Source organism: Haliaeetus albicilla, chromosome 6 (genome assembly GCF_947461875.1).
Source record: "Haliaeetus albicilla chromosome 6, bHalAlb1.1, whole genome shotgun sequence".
Lineage (NCBI taxonomy): Eukaryota > Metazoa > Chordata > Aves > Accipitriformes > Accipitridae > Haliaeetus > Haliaeetus albicilla.
The window spans coordinates 36,812,203-36,829,393 of NC_091488.1; the positions used below are offsets into that span (position 1 = coordinate 36,812,203).

At 47.3% G+C, this 17,191-nt stretch overlaps 1 protein-coding gene across 20 annotated transcripts in view; it reads right to left on the reverse strand.

The window, feature by feature from the left end:
- BBX (BBX high mobility group box domain containing) overlaps positions 1 to 16,869 on the reverse strand; it is a 148,201-nt gene extending 131,332 nt beyond the window's left edge. For 7 of the 20 annotated variants that reach the window (XM_069785564.1, XM_069785573.1, XM_069785570.1 and 4 more), the window contains exons 1-2: positions 15,952 to 16,088; positions 12,484 to 12,556 (exon numbers count right to left, since the gene is read on the reverse strand). The gene's annotated coding sequence lies outside the window, so the exon portion shown is untranslated. Of the gene's footprint in view, positions 1 to 12,483; positions 12,557 to 13,018; positions 13,155 to 14,124; positions 14,293 to 14,833; positions 14,852 to 15,047; positions 15,066 to 15,951; positions 16,089 to 16,539 lie in introns of those variants that run through there. The other 13 variants (XM_069785561.1, XM_069785563.1, XM_069785562.1 and 10 more) reach the window with 10 other exon arrangements.
- Between the last annotated feature and the right edge of the window lie 322 nt (positions 16,870 to 17,191).

Sequence of the window (17,191 nt, forward strand, 5' to 3'; positions counted from 1 at the left end):
GCCGAAAAAGTTGTAGTGATATACTGTACCTTTATTCTAAGGTTACTGCATCCATGCTCATACTTCCACTCACATTTGTACAACAGTAAAATTCACACCAATCACCAGTACCATTATACTGGTAAAGTATTGATGATCCTTAAAGAATCCTCAGTTTGATTCATGAAGGTTTTCTTATAAGTCAAAATTTATTTCCACTGAAGTCAACAGCAAAGTTCTCACTGAACTCAGCATGACAGTGATTAGACCTAATGGGGCACAGCTCTTGGGTAACAGCGTAGCTCCTTTTTGGATGGGAGGTGGGGGACTCACACATATGGTTAGCTGCCCCTGTCACTTTTGGGGGGGGTGGGGGGACAAATACCTGGGAAAGTAACACAATCCATTTAGCAGACAGTGAATAATACGTATGATACTTTGCAAAGGATATTCCCCTGCAGCTTACCTTATACAAACCTGGAGTGCTCGGACTAAGATAGCACACCTGCCTTTCCACTCCCTCTATCCTTGGCTAGAGCTGCCATGAATGCAGACTGCTTGGCAGCAACACTAGTTTGGTTCAGCACTAGCAGAAACGCTTCTGGTTATGAAGATACGATTTTCTGGAAGTTCCTGAGTATAAAACTGTTTCAAGAAAAAGACTGACCTGTCATCTAAGTATCGACTGTTGGTGGGATTATTTCACCAAGTTGATCCATCTGACTAACTCTCCAAAGCAAAGGGAAAAAAGTGAGCTTTAATTGTAGTGATGGGACCAAACCCCCTCCCCCCCAAATAAAAAACAAAAAGGAGTGAGGGTGTCTCATTCTTCTGATCAAGTGTTACTGATGTAGTTACAGCAATATTTTAAACACACACTGCTCCTAGCTGGTTTTGCCACAATCCCCATGACTAACGCAGCCAAATTCTATTCAGCAGCCTCGGTGGAATTGCACAAGCTCACACCAACTCTGAATTCAGACCAAAGTGAATTTTATATCCAGATTTTTTAGCCTGACCAGTAGCCCATTTCAGTGTAACCTAGCAGGAAAACACTGCTAAGCACATGCTGAGTAACAGGCTTCTCTGAGACATCTCAGACAGAACACCCTCAAAGATACCAATTCTCCTGAGGAAATCTTGGCTCAAATACTTATTTTCTGAAAGGGAAGAAAGCCTCAACATTTCACATGTTGGGGGGGGCGAGGGGAGGGGAGCAAGTTAGAACAAGAATAGTTCAATCCTATGGAAATGCAATAACTATAAAATCAGCTGCATTTGTAAAGCATTCCATTTAAACACTTATGCTAAGCAAGAGCTAATTGTTTTAGGGTAGCTTCATAAAACATGAATGCTTCAGCAATAAACAGCTTCCATCAGAAAAGTTGCCTAAATACACAACTACTTTATTTTCTTACTGATCTTGTACCAAATGTATGTGAAAATGAAAATGACGACCCTTTCAGGATGAGTGATTCATCTTACTTTGGCTTGTTCTCATCTTAAGAAAAGGAGTGGGTAATACTCAGTAATCTTCCCATTTCAATTTTTTAAGGAAGGTTTTCTGTTTGTTTTTTTTTTTTAAAAATTGACTGTTTTAAACATGTGATCTACAATAGCATTTTGACCTTTGCTTTGATTTTCTTCTAATTTCTATTTACCTTTCTAATCTAATCTTTTTATATTTAGTTATACAAGACTACCATAACTGTTGAGACTTTGAATACCCTATACATTGATATAAAAGAATACAGAAAAACAGGACAAAGACAGATCATGAAACCTATGCTTGCGCTGGGGAGAGAAGCGCATAAAAACACTTCTTGAAGTGTGTAATTCCTCCTTGGGCGGGGGGGGGGGCGGGCAAGAAAAATTGCAATATGTGAGTAGTTTGTATAACTGTGCCACCAGGCCTCAGGCACACTCTACATTTCTGAGCACCACCTTTCTACTACCTGAGGTCTAACTCTGCATTCCTTAATCGTCACAGATACTGCTACACAGTTCCCCTGCTGCAGAAAAGCTGCACGGAGCTGCAGAGTCAATACATGTTATCAAGCTCTTTGACTCTGCCCAGATGCTATTAATATTTTGGTAGGGTGGGGGTTAGAATTCTTTACCTGTGTTAGCCCACGGAGTTGCTATGACATATTTACCTTTTTTTTTTTTTCCTTATTCTTTCTTCATCTAATACATTAGTAATACATTCAGCATCCAGTAACCAGTGTGGTTTCATTTTTCGGTTTCTGGACACCAGTGGTGCTAGATTCATTCCTGGAAGTTATAAAGTCCCCCCTCACCCATTACAGTCACAGTCACATGCCACATAGTCTAGAGAAAAGCTCGCAACAGCAATTTTAAAATAATCACTTCAATTTTTTTTAACGTTAAGTACATATCTTTGTAAACAGACAGGTATCTGTTGATCTGTATCAGCTAGAAGCTACAGAGGGGGTCTAGGTCCCACAAATAAAAGGTTAATACGGCCACAGTGTCACCTAGTGAGCTAGTCTGCATTCCTTGATGGCAGAAGATACTGCCCAAGGCATCTGTTATTACAAATAGAAACTTCAGATAATGGATAGTGAAGTCGTCTGAGAAAATATATTCAGCTTAACAGAAACAGATACAATTACAAATGAATCCTTTCTGAACAAAGAAATCAGATCCAAATTTTAATCAGATGTTATTGATGCTAAATGTATTTTAACAAAAAATACCTAATTATAAATTACTTTTCAATTATGACAAGCCAATGTTAAATTCTACTATAATATTATATAACTCAATTTATATTAAATTAAAATAAATTGCAAATGTTTGATGTGAAAACTGTAAACAAAGTTCAAATACTGAACAGGTAAGTCTTCATTGAAGGACCAAGAACAAGGTTTAGAACTAAGTTACCTGAAAGCAGTAACTTCCACTGCATTTGCAGAGAAAATGTATTTGATCCATAAGTCACTTAGTGGAGTTTGGTGCAAAGTTGAGAAACTAACTGGGAATTGAAAAAGTAAGACCACTTGTTCTCCTCCTCATCTGAGAAAGCAAAGCAGAGAAGTTTGAGTTTTACTAGTTCTAAAAGCTTGCGTTCGGTTACAGTAGAATTGGTTACCTTATTAGAGATAATATTTTACTTATATTGTAAGTGCAAACTCTATTTGCATTAACTTGTGTGTACATGTGTGCTCGTGCATGAGTGTGGCTTTATTAAATAGGACATTTTTAAAGGCCACCATTTAAAAAAAAGCACAATTTGTCATGTCCTAAATCAAAACTTTCTTAACAGCTGCCATCTAAATAAATGCATGTAAGTCAGGTAATTACTTAGAAAGTGTGCAGGCATACAGTGCATCCTCTGAACTAACAAAAAAGTAGTGCCAAATGTAGTGTAAAGGCTATATTTAGCAACATATTTTAACGGTCGTCTACCAATAGAGATTGCTTCTGAGAAAACAAATACAGAAATACCAAAGCAAAATGAGATTAAAAGCACAAATTTAAACCAAGTGTTTACTGACCAAAACCATGATTTAAATCAGTTCAGTAGGTGTAACGGGAATGTCAAGGCAGCAGACACGTACAGAGGGGCTCACAAGGGCCAGGAATACGAGGTGTAAAAACCTCCCTGCTTTCACTGTGCCTGCCCCCACTCCCTCCTTCAGCCCAGCTCAATCTCTGCAAAGCCTGTTAGCGCTCCACAAAACACCATCCCCCACTCGCAAAGATTTTTTTCTCTAGAATCCTCGAATAAGAACACGTGCTGTCCTCACTGAAGACCTGCACTGTGCCCTTCTCTCCTGAGACCGACTGCATGGGGATGTCTGCGATGACTGCCTCACCTCCCGTTTTGATGTCTCTCTTTCTGTCTCCATAAGTGAAGAGTAACAGTAAACTTCAAATGCAGCCCTGCGAGTCCATCCAGGAAAGCAAAACTGCACACAGAAACTAGATCACCCGTGGCACAGAAACCAGCAGGACAATTCTTAGACAAAACAGTATCTGTCCAGTTTTCTCAGGTGCTTCCCTCCCCGCACTCCAGCATCCTCTCGCTTGCTTCGGCCCCATCACCTCACAGCGCAGCAAAACAGAAAGCTCAACAGGGACATCCTCGAGAGTCCACTTCACTATCTAAATAAATAATCCGTTTCCTCTAGACGTGTCTCTCAGGAGGGCAGGATCTTCCTTCGCTGATTAAAAACCAGGAAGACTTCGCAGGCATGCAGGCCCAAAGCTTTGTTTGGAGCTCCCACCTGAACTACAGGCCACCCCTGAGTAACAGCAAACTAAGCAGAGATTTCAAAACCTGCAACTAAACATCCAGATCCCTTCGACAGCCTCCTCCAAAGGAAACTGACGCTCCAAACTGTGGTGAGGGCCCTCACAGTGTGAGGTTTTGCCTGGATCACTTTTCACCACAGACTTTATTTACCTTCTGCTGCTTCTGGTACACAATGCTGAGGTGAGACAGATGAGCATGAGCAAGCACATACAAGAGATGCAAGGAAAATGCTGAGTTACTACCAAGGGAAACACTTAAAAGATAATTTTCTCCTCACACGCACAAGGGCAATTCTCCCTCATATTAATGGGAAATGGAGACATTCAACCAACCGTTACACTTAGCCATCCGTAATTTACTTCCCTTGTTTAAGGTTTTCTATCCTAGGAAATAAAGTTTAAAACTTCCTCCCCTTGCTCTAGTTCTGACACTTGTGCTCTTTATTTAATCCAACAGTTTTAAAAGAATGGCACTGGAGCTTGTGCTCATGTTTTCAGCAACGGAACCCATTTTTAATCAATAGAACAGAGGAAGTAAATTGTGAATAGTTACTTGCATTAATGTATTTGCTACCAGTTTTGTCATTCTTCATTTTGCAGACACCAAACTTCCCCCTATAAACACCTCTGTTTCTCCAAAAGCAGCTGGAAATTAATGATGCTATTTTTATTTTCTTATTAATTTGTATGCCATAGCTCTGTAATCAGTGCTGGATCATGCTGCAATTTTGCGTACTTGTTTCAAAATATATTATGAGCACTTGATGACTGATGTTTAACACAATGTATGAAAGAGTATCTTAAACAAATTAGAGGGAATAAATACAAATAAAGACACTTTACTTAAGCAAGAAAAAAAATTACACACATATTCCAACAAGAGGTAAACCCTGAAACTCACAAGTTTGTGACACAGAGCACTCACTGATTAGAACTGAGCCAGGCAGGAAGTTTGCGCTATTCAACGTGAAATCTGGGTACAAAGAAACTTTTTGCAAAGAGAAAGAACATCTGAAGCGAGACTTACCAATCAAATGGAGGCAATAATGCTACTTCCTTCCAAATCCATCATCTCCAACCATTGATTTTCAGAACATCAGAATGTTTTCTTTGCCTAGCCATAGAACCAACTTGGGAAGCAAACATACTTGAACAAAATGGCATACATGCCAAAAGATGTATCATCTACCAAACGGCATTCTCACACTTCATGCTCTTCTACCCTCTTCTTATTTATGGGAACTCTGCGTATTTCAGCAATGCCTCTGTTCCCAGCTCCTCCTGCATTGCTCATCATCAGGTCAGGGACTGTCTATAAGCTTGTGCACTGATAACTCAGTACAACAGGTGCATGACCCTGGCAGGACTAAATGCACATCAATAATTGAGAATAATGTGAAATCTGCAGCTTTCCTGAAGAATTACAGGCCGCCAGCAACTTCGGGCAGCAGATCCGTGAAGGGGTGCACATTGCTGATGCAGCTCTGGTTCTGGCTTTTTGTTCAAGAATCCAATTGCACAGTTGTAGCTGCAGGATGGAGCTCTTCAGTAGTTAGGACAAGATACATTGATGTCTCTGTACTTTACCCCGTAAGGAAAATAAAATAAAATCAGCATGATGTGGCTCACTGTAGAATTGCTATTGCTCAAAGACCAGTTGTGGAAAGCAAATCAAACATGGCCAACCACAAAAGTGCCTTTTACATCAACCTGGCAAAAAAAGAGTGACTTCCTCTCAACTTTCACAGACGGATTTTAATGCAGAACATCACAACGTTTCAGCTCCACTTACTTTTGTGGAATTACTTCACACTGAAGAGGCTAAAAGATAAGAAATCAAGTTCTCCCTCACTCCTTGCATTCTGTCCCAAGTTTTTCTTTATCCAGCTTCCTCTCCAAATCTCTTGTGATGTCGTTCTCTTAAATATTGCTTTGACAACCACAAAATAACGCGTCCTCTCACATACACAAACAAAAACCTAGGATTATTTGCTTCATAAAAGAACACACAGGCTGAAGAGTGAAGACTTAGTATTCTGCAGCAAGAGACATAATCCTAACTATTACCGTGTGACATGCTTTCCCCACTCCCATTGCTGGATAACTCCTGATTGTGTAGGACATGGGTGCAAACAAGAAACAAAAACCCCAAAAACAACAAGAAAGAGACAGACAACTTCTGATGAGGCGTATGTTTAAAAGTCCTTACACAGCTGGCAGAAAAAGTATACTGGGGAAAGAACTGAAAGGTAAGGGTTCAAAGCCATTAACCCAACAGCATTAAAGTACTGCCTGGCACACTCGGCAGCACGGTGTAGTCACCAATACGTGACCCAGCCCACCAGAGACCCAGGACCAGGTCTAAGCTTTCCTCACTTGAGCTCTCACCAGCAGTACCAAGGAGCAGGCCTTTCATGAGCGCGCTCAGCCCTGCCACAGGGAACTCCGCGTTTCGGAAGAGCAGGATGAAGCCCCTCCTGAGAGCGTGGACAACAGAAGAAATCTTCCTGCTGCTACAACTACGTAAGAGGGGAGTAACCCCACAGCTGGGCACGCAGTTAGTGTGGTTTCACAATGCCTCAAAGCCGACTCCTCAACAATTTGCTATATACATATTGCCTTTCAGAAATAAACAAAAACACCCCCCCCCCCCCCAAACAAAAATCACCAAATAGGCAGAAGGAAGACACACCTTCCCACTTCCCCTCAGCAAGGGAAGGTGTAGACAGGACTTGTTAAGCTTCTTGTCAAGAGAGCTTCCACTTGAATTAAGTTCCATAGATCCCATGTTGTGCAAGTCCACTCAATTATTCTTCTTTCCTGAATGAGGCTCTTTGTGACACCAAGGGTCGATAAAATGCTGTTTCTTATTTTCAGCAATTGGTACGTTTTATAAAAATCTCTTATATGGAAACACCCACGTGGAAGATTTCTGACAATAAAAATTCCATGCTTCCTAAGCAACTGATTTTCTTCGTGTAGTCTCATAAAATCCTGTTAACTTTCCTTCCCCTCGCTAAAAATTGGAATTTTGTTGTACTAGCTTTATTTGTACGCAGATATGCCTGAAGCTAGTTTATTTTCACATGCTGAATTGTCCATGCTCATAAGGACTTGCTATTACATTATGCATTTGTGTGCTATAAAGGAAAAGGCATGAACGCAGGAATGTGTCAAAACCATGCTTTTCCTCTTTGTTGATTCATCTTTTATGTAATCAAATTTATAAATATTAAAAATAATAAAATGCTGCTATCATTGTGAGAATACTACAATTAGGTCTATGCTTAGGCATTAAGTAAAGTATGCTCTCCTCCTCAAATACAACTCCTATTTTAAAATCAAAGTCAACCCATATGCTCAGGAACAAAACACTAGTAATCAGCATATCTGAAAATCTTACAGGATGAAATATGTTTAGCAGGTTTAGAAATAGAAGTTCAATTAGTAAGTTACCCTATTTATGACAATACTCCTAGAGCATCAAAGTAACTGCTTCTGTCGATTCCATGTTTCATAAGAAAGTTGTGATTTCGCATTAGATTACGAATATGAAAAATAATTTAATTGTAAAGAACTATTTCAGACCAACGTGTATTTTTAAAACTTTGCTACAAAAAACAGTATCTTCATAAAATTAATACAAGGAAGTTAGTATTAGATAGTATAATATAATAAATAGTGTAACATACACAGCAGCTTAAATACCACGTTTAGTGGCAAAAACTGTAAGTATCCTCCTACTTTAGACTCACCTGTCAATAAATATAAGTGAATTGAAAGTCAGTACCTTCACACTATTCTGAAGGTGTTTGGGGGTTTTTTTGGTTTGGTTTGTGTTTTGTTTATTTTTTTTTTTAAGTAGCATTATGAATGAAAGTTAAGTATTAGCAAAAGATGCTCACCTGGCACAGAATTCAGTGAGACTACTCACATGTCAAGACAGTTACCTACCAGGAAGTCTTCAGAGTGGTAGCATACACCAAGGGAAAGGACACAAAACTAAGGAGTCAGATGCAGATTTCATTCCATTCCCCGCTAATGCTAACCTGCTAAGTGACTGCAGGCAAGCCTACGCTCCTTCACTGCTTTGTATCTCAGATGCCTAAAACAGGGATAAAAATGATGGTTCCTTGTTTTGAGGTGTGTGATTACAGTATGACTTATGTACTTCGCCAGACAGGACATAAGCACACGAATAAGACAATGCCTACAACTGCCAGTTATTAATAATATCACTATTATTGAGAGAGTAACGTGATTTTTTTTTTTTCCTTTTCTAAGTAATGCAGTCGAACAGCAGCCCATGAAGCCACTCTTAAAGTTACTGTAATTCTTATGCTGATTCAGGTCTCTCCCCTTCTGAAACTGTCAAGGTTGACAGCTGTAGGAGTCTTTTGTAAAATTCCCAGGTCCACTAGTAACAGGCTCACCAAATTGCTCTTGGACAGAAACACTGTATCCTCACTGATCTTAAAAAAATAAAAATAAAATAATAAAAAGGAAGTAAATCCTAATAATCATTTGACATAAAACAGAATGAAAAAGCTTCTCACAATGATACACCAGGTAAGGGGGAAACATGGTAGAAGGAAAAGCATTAAAGTTAATACTACGGAAGTCAGAAATTTGACTTTTCCCCGTTTCTTCTCAAGAATATTTTGAAATACATACAACTGTTATTTCAATTCAGCTTTAGAAACTCCTAATAAAAGAAAAACATAAATTAAGGTTAAAGTAAGGTAAAACACTACTTTAGGAAAAAAAAAAATCCAACTTAACTCACTCTGGAAAACTGCTCCAATATAGGGGTACCATATGATTTAATGATACAGTGAAGTATCATTAGTCTCCATTTGCAGGTGGCCAAGGGACATGTGGCTGTGCTTCCAGGAATAAACTCTGACCCTGGAAACCACCAGCGGGGCCATGGCAGTGCCACTGACTCCACCGGCGGCTGCGGCAGGCCACCCCTGTGGCAGTGCACGGGAAGTCCAACTTGGGTCCAAAATTTGGAAAGCAGCCTCTGGTTTTGACTGCGTCACTTGTCAGAGCTCACAGAGACAGCCTGTGGCACACCCAGAAATTAAAATCAGAGCTTCATTTCAGTTCCAACTGCAATTTACAATACCTGCCTCCGCCAACGAGCCACCTTCAGATAAAGGGAGGCCTGAACACTACATGTGCCACGGACCGTCGAACGAGAGGCAGTGTTTCACCGCCCGGGTGCCCAGATTTCACTGCAAGTGCATTTACAACCTTCACACTACAGCAGAGCCTTGCACACCGCAGGTGTCATCTACCTTACCGGCACTTTCCCCACCGCCACATGCTCTGGAAAAGTAACTCTCCCCAGCTCCCTGGGTCAAAACTTCCTTTCTTCATACCACTCTGCTACCAGCTCTATGCCAGAAGACCGCCCTGTCTAACACCACGTTGACTGAACTTCAGAGTCGTTGCGCATCCTCAGCCCGCAGACCACGAGCGGCAGCAACCTGGAATAACTTTAAGCTCTGAATGTGAGCAATTGTATCAGTGAATTTAACAAGACTTGTCATCTGCTTAAAGATATTCACATGCTTACAGGATCGCAAGCCCTGGAACCACTAATTTACGAACAAAGTGTGTTAAGATCATTCTGGATGAAAAGGAAAAATGTTACCTATGAAATAACTGCATGATTGCCTCTGATATTTTATGTGGAAAACTGACATTTAATATCTTTAATTATTCACACAGCAACTATGACAGAGAAAGGTTTTTCTCCTTGAACAGGAAAATAAACATGGACAAATTCCTCTCACCATCACTCCTACACTCCTTTCCTAAATAAACCTCCTGCTGAAACCAATGGAAGTTTTGAAGGCGATGGGTTTACGGCAAGCAGCCCCCAAAAAACTCAAAAGCATCGAGGGCAAGCTTCTTAAATATTCCAAGTTTACCTCGACACAGAAACCAGTTACGTTTCTGCTAAATTATGCGTCTGCTTGAAATGGTTTATCAGCTTGCTGTGCCAAGAGGGGCAGTAGTATGCAACAAACTTTTGAGACCGTGGGCCAATTTTTGAAGCATTCACAAGGCCCCTTGCTAAGCATCTCACCCCCGTATAGCTTGTGACACACAAGCACTCCACCCTGCGCTTGTTAACCAAGACCAGAACCCAGGTGTCTCTCCTGTATGTCAAGACTGAATTACCAAACTCAATTCACAAACAGTTACTTTACTGAGAACTGTATAATAAAAGAAATCTTTGCTTTTACCAAAATAAAAGCTCTCTAAAGCAAATGAAAGTTTCTGGTCATGGACAAATCTAACAAAATCTCTATTCTCCCCTTAACTAGGCACATTATTTTTATTACCTTTTTTTAAGCTAAGAGGAAATTTATTTCTCTGCTTTCTCTACAGCTTCTATTATGCCTTTTTCTTCAAAAAGATACCCTGCCCTTCTTTTCTTTGTAATTTGTTCACACCAGTTCAACATCAGGCAAGACCTACATTTAGCACTATGCACAAAATTGAGGTCCATTCCTCTTAAAGCAGTGGGCAGATTATGATCACCACTTCATTTCTAGGATCAAAATTCCATGCATCCAAAAGACTTCACCACATAAAATCAAAACCAGATAATGACTGAAGATACTACCTGAAGCAAGGTCCCTGAGCTATTCTTGTTCGGTACCCTTTACTATTACTCCAAATAAAGAAAAAGTCCTTGACACTTGCAGCACTCTGAACTGACTCTTACCTGAAAACACAGAAAATTAAGTTCAGAAACCAGTGCATTTGTATTTGGCTCTGAACAACAGTTTGAAGCCTATCTGCCATTTTTTTAATTTCCCAATGTGTTTTTACTTTGTAAAAATTTTTGCACCAATTAGTCTACACAGAACACAATCCTTGTCAGTAACGCTATAAAACTGAAAGCAATATTATCCTATGCAACCAGTCTGTCAAAGAATTTCAGTAACTTAATTTGGCGTTTATACTCTCAGACCTACACATACCAACCTCACTGCCCACAAAATCCGAAAACTGAAATTTGGGTGTCATTCTACAGGAACTGGAAAACAGGCAGAATCCTCCCTTCAAACTATCTCCCCACAGTGGCGATCCCAGCCTCAAGACTAGCTTTGTGGTCATAATATCACACCAGAACAGCTGCTCCCAAACAGCCCCCTTCAAGCCAGCGTGTTTGGGACCATCACTTATCCTATATCTGCTATACACTGCCTGGAAAAGGTCAAGAGAATGTTATTAATCATTCACATTTAAGAGTACTAAGCTTACCCCAAATACATGTCTTGTCTTGTTTTTAATTATGTACACAATAGTACCATGAAACAAATATTACCTCCCACTTCCCCATTTTGGGCCAAATGCAGTTCAGTGCCACCATGGGTGACCGTATGAGAAGCGCTCCAAGTGCCAGTCATTTTATGTCATCTACACACATGACCCCAGAAATTTAGAGCCTCTTCTTTAAACTACCACTTCAGCTTAAAAGATGTCAAACCCTTCAAAAGGTGTCAAAACTTTTCCCAGAACACAGGTTAAAAAAAAAAAAGTCTGTGTACCTGAAAGCTTAGGAATACTAGTAAATTAGTCACTAAGATTCATCTCTCAAATTGATAGGTACCTGCATTAATCAATGCCAAAAGAAAAAACACAGAAAGAGCATGGATGGAATTCTAATTAGCTCTCCGTGTTAAAACCGAAACAACTCATGTTGCAGTAGTATTACAGTTCTGCTAAACTTCTCACTGATTCTTGACCTCCAGAGATTTCTAATTACCTATTCTGTTTATATTTTCATATTCTTCCTGCCACTGAATTTTAAAAGGACTTCACATTCCCATTAAGTTTTCGACCTGTGTGCTGCACTTTGCATATTCTAATGTTACTTCGCGTTAAAACTTTTGCTCAAAGTCAATCGGCTGGTTATCTTTACAAAAACAAGGTTTAAGAAAAAGAAAACGAGAAAAAAGAAAAGAAGTGAAGAGAGATCCGAATATGCACAGTCTTTTAATTCTCAGGTTATTCAGACCCACCCCTACATACAAACTTTGTAATCTAGCAGTTGCTATGAGCACCTGGAGAAGACACGTTTTCTGCGGCACTAAAACCTGAATTAGCATCTTCCATGTAAAAAGTGGCAGCGTGAGGACCTCTACCTTGTCAACGAAAACCCAATTCTTTTTCCGTGTGTACAGTTTACATACTTACCCAGGAAGGCAAATGGAAATTACAGACAGACGAAGATGAAGCTGTCTCAAAGCCTTTGTCATGTGATAGTGACCTATAAAGTATCAAATAAAGGCATATCATCAGCACACCATGATTTTACAATATTGCAACTCACCACAACGCCAACAAGAGGCGAGATCCCAAAACTTGAAACTTGCTTCCTCCTCACCCCCACCCCAGATAAGTTGTCATTAAAACAAGATGACAGTCGCAGGAAATCGTAAGGAGCAAACAAAAGATGCACCGTGTCTTTAAAGGGCATTAGGATTGGGCAAACAGAGCAAATCATCTGAGTGTGCATCAGCAGGGTGGGTTATTTTTCCTCCGTGTCCCTCGTACACACGGATGCACGTTTGTGCGCGCACACAGGCACACATACGTACAGGCAGGGATGCATCACGTAATTATTTACAGGCACACACGGAGAGACACGCACGCATTATCAAAATAAAAGGCAGAAAGTTGACCCCCATCTGCAAGGAGGCATACATAACAATAACCCACGGGAACTTACACGAGTGAGCGATCAATCCCCGCGCGTGGACACGCCAAACGACGCAAAATTAACACCAAGAATAAGCCGCCAGGCTGCAGGTAGGAGATCCACCCGGGGAGACAAGACAGACAGACAGAGAGGGACGGACGGACGGACGGACGGAAGGCTGCAACACCGTAACACAGTTTCAGGTAATGCCCGCTGCCCCCGCGGCGGAGCCCAGCCGAGCCGGCCCGAGTCCGGCGACCGCCCAGCCAGCCCCTCCGCCGCCGCGGCCCGCGGGGAGAAGCGGCGAGACCCCCGGCCGCCGCGGGGGGAGCGGCGTTCGCGGCCGCCGCCCGCCCCCGCCCGTGCAAAGTGGAGGGCCACCGGAATCCGGGCTCCGGGGTGGGGTGGAAAGAAAAGGTATTAAATATGGAGAAAGACCGCCGCGACCCAGGGTTTTCCCGTCTCCCCCCCGCCCCCCCGCGCGCCCCCCCGCCCCCGGTCACCATCAAGTTTGCATCTTAGTTACAAAATGTCGATCTTGAAGGCTGACAAGACACAGGGAGAGGGGGAGAGAGAAAGAGAGAGCGAGCGAGAGAGAGTGTGAGTGAGTGAGAGAGAGAGAGAAGAGAGAGTCCATCTTGCTTTGAGGGGGGAGGAGAGGAGCAATAATGCAGCGCATAAATCTCACCCTCCCGGGGGAAAAGTCTGCACAACACCTTTGGGGGCGGGCGGGCGGGCAGGGAAGGGGCGGCGGCGCGGGGAGGGGGCGCGGGGGGCTCCCCGTTCCTCCCAGCTGCCCTCCCCGGCGGGATCTGGCGAGGCAGGCTGGCAGCAAACACCTCCCTGCTGCTCCCCTCCTCCTCCCCGCGGGCCCGGGCGATGATCCCGCTGCTGCCGCCGCCGCCGCTGCCACCGGGGAGGAGGTGCCGCCGCCGCCGCCGCCGCCGGGAGAGCCACATGGAGACCGGCACCCCGTCCCTTGCCCCGGCGGCCGGGCCGGGCCGGGCCCCTCCGCCGCCCCACCGGGCTGCGGGACTTGGACGTGTCACCAGCAGGACGGGCAATGGTTTCGGCGCCCCAGGCCCGAGTGACCACCGCCGGCCTGGCGGCGCCCCGGCCTCCCCGCACACACTCACCTCCGGAAAAAAACTTTTAACCGCGGGCCTCCCCCGGAAAAAGTGGCGAATCCGCCCCGCGCACGGTTAAAGCCCCGCGGCCCCCCGGCTCGGCTGGCGGCGAGCGGGGGAGACCCGGGCACGGTCCTTCCCCGCCCCGGCGGGGAGGGAGGGAGGAGGCAGGCAGGCAGGCAGGCAGGGAGAGAGGGAGGGAGGGAGAGAGGGAGGGAGGGGGCGGGCAGCCGCCTGCCGGTGCCTCTCGCCCCGCCGCCGTACATGTCGCCTCGGCGGCTCTCGCATCGCTTCGTTTTACCTTCCTCATTCAGCGGCGGCGGGCTGCCACCGATATTTCTAACGCAAACCTGCTGCCGTGCGGCGCCCGGGATTAACGCGATTGCCTCCCTTCCCCTGCCTCCAGCCCTTCCTTCCCCGTCCTCCTCCTCCTCGCAAACCTACACTGGATCGGCTCTCCTCACAGCCATGCAAGTTTCATACATTGCAAATAAACCCGAGAGGAGGAAGAGCGAAGCGGCTGGCGGGGGGGGGAGGAGGAGGAGGAGGACTGCTTTCTGTAATTTACCAGCGACCCGATCTCGCAGCAGCAAATAACAGCCGAGCACCCATCCGGCTGCTGGCGGCGGAGAGAGCCCCCCCCGAGGCCGCCGCCCCCTCCCCGGGGCGCCCCTCGCCAAGTTTTCTGTCATCGCGACCACCCAATGTCACAACTTACCTTCAGAAATAGGACTTCGCGCGGCCGAGGCCTGCCGCCGCCTCCCCCCCCCCCCGGCCCCCGCCCGCCTCCCTTTCTCCCTCTCCACCTTAAACTTATTGACACAACATAATCCCACATCCACGCGAAACTCCGGCAGGGCCGCCCGCCCCCGCCCCCCGCTGCCCACCGCCGCCGCCCCGGGTGCATCGCCGATGACTACCGGAAAACGCACAGCCCAACTCTCCGGCCGAGCCCGGCCGCTGTTGTTGTCGGGGTCGGCGCCGGGGTTTTTCCTCCCGCTTCCCCCCCCTCCCACCCTACGCCCCGTGCGGCCGCCGGATCGGCTCCCTCGCCCTCTCCGGTTTTATATCCCGGCCCCCCCCCCGCCTCCCTTTCTCCCGGCGGCGGCGCGGAGCCCCCCCAGGCCGGCGGCAGCCGATACCGATCCGCACACTCGTCCCTGCGCCTCGCCTCGCCGCCCCTCGGGATGAAGTTTCGTTTCTGCCTGCCGCGATTTCCCTGTCAAGTCCCCCCCGGAGGCACACACCGAGCGGCGGCCGATGGCCATCCCTCCTCCTCTTCGCCCTCCTTCCCCTTCCTCCCTCCGCCGCGGCCGCCGCTGCTCTTGCCTCTCTGTGGCGGCGAGAGGTGCCTGGTTTCAAACGCAGCCTGGCACTGGCTGGCCTACCCCTGTCGCCTTCTTCTTCTGGGTTTTTTTTTTTTGGTTGTTTTTTTTTTTTTTTTTTTTTAAATGCACTGCGCTGTATTGCAATTCACCTCGCCGGCCCCTCCCCGGTAAAAAACACCCCCGGTCACCCCTGCCCTCCCGGCCGGGCAGAGGGCTGGCGGCACCAACCCACCCGTCCTCCCCTGCCCAAACTTTCAAACGAAGGCAGGGCTGAGGAGACGCAGGAAAAGTGACTGGGAGCCGCGGCAGCCGCCGCGCAGGTCAGGGGAAGCTCCGCGCCTCCCTCCCGGCCGCCAACGCCGCGGGGGGGGGCCGGGGGGGCTGCCCCGCCGCCGGGGCGCGGAGGGGAAAGTGTGGGGCGAGGGCACCCCTCTCCCTGCCCGCCGCTGCCCGTCCCCGTCCGTTCCCCCTGTCGCCCGGCGACGGGCGGCGGGCGGCGCGCACTCACCTCGGCGGGGCCGGCGGGCGGGCGGGCAGCGCGCCGCTGGGCCGGAGCGAAGCGCGGCGCGCAGCGGAGCCCCTCCGCCTCGGCGCCCGCGGAACGCGGCTCCACACAGAGCCATGCAACCCGGGCAGCGCCACAACACTCCCCGGGATATAAGGCGGCCCGCCATTGGCCGGCGCGCTGAGGGACGGGCTCGCCAGCCATTCAGCGGCGCCGTTACACCCGCGGCCCGCGAGGGAGCCGCTGGCGCACACACTCCCCGCACACACTCACACAAAGATCGTCGCGCTGCTCTTCGCAGGGTTTGAGGAGCCGGCGGTGGCGGTGGCGGAGCGGGGCAGGTAGCGGGGGCCGCCGGCCGCCAGCCCCCGGCGACGAGGGGAGCGCGGAGCCGCGCCGGCCACGGCGCCGGCAGCCGCTGTCCATTGGCCGCCCGGGGAGGGCTGCGAGAGTAAACTACGCCGGCCCCGGGCAGCGCCGCGGGGTAACGGCCGCGGCGGGGTGCGGGCGGCGGGCACGGCCCGGCACGGCCCCAGCCCCGGCGGCCCCCCCCCCCCCCCCCCACCCGCGCAGCAACCCCCGGTAACTTACTCTGCCGAGTTGGGCGGGTTTCATTCAGAGGCCAAAACACGGCGAGCGGAGAAGTTGAGGGAGGCAGCCGTGCATCCGCACAGCCCCCGCTCGGGGAGTAAACACGGGAAGCCGGCCCCGCGGCCCGGGGGGGGGAGCCGGGCAGACGGGCCGAGGCCGGCGGTCGCCCCCTGACCCGGCGAGCGGGTTTCAGGCGGCGGCGCCGCACGGGGATGCGGCGGAGCACCGGGTGGTGCCTGCTGCCTTCGTAATCCTCGTCCAAACGTGGCGGAGAGGCCCTCACCGGCCCAGCACCGGCAGCCCGGCAGCCTTCAGTTCACATCGGCTTTCCGTAGAGGCAGCGGGCGCTTGTTCGGCAGAACTAGTAAAGTGTAACGCCGGCGTCCGCGCCACGCTCCGCGTCCTGCCCGGTTCTCTGCCCTGCGCCTCGCCTACGTTGCCAGCCACATGGATGTGAAATTCATCTGAGAATTTGTGTGGCTCGCAGGCTGATACAGACAAAGCGACAGTGTGAGGCCAGCAGCTTTTGGGTGACTGCGTGGCGATTGTGCTGACGGGTGTTGGAAAAGCCCCGCGGAAACGTAGTCTAACTTTTTTTTGGAAAGGCTCCTTTCTCCTGCGGGAATCAAACACAACGTGAAAGCCCACCGCG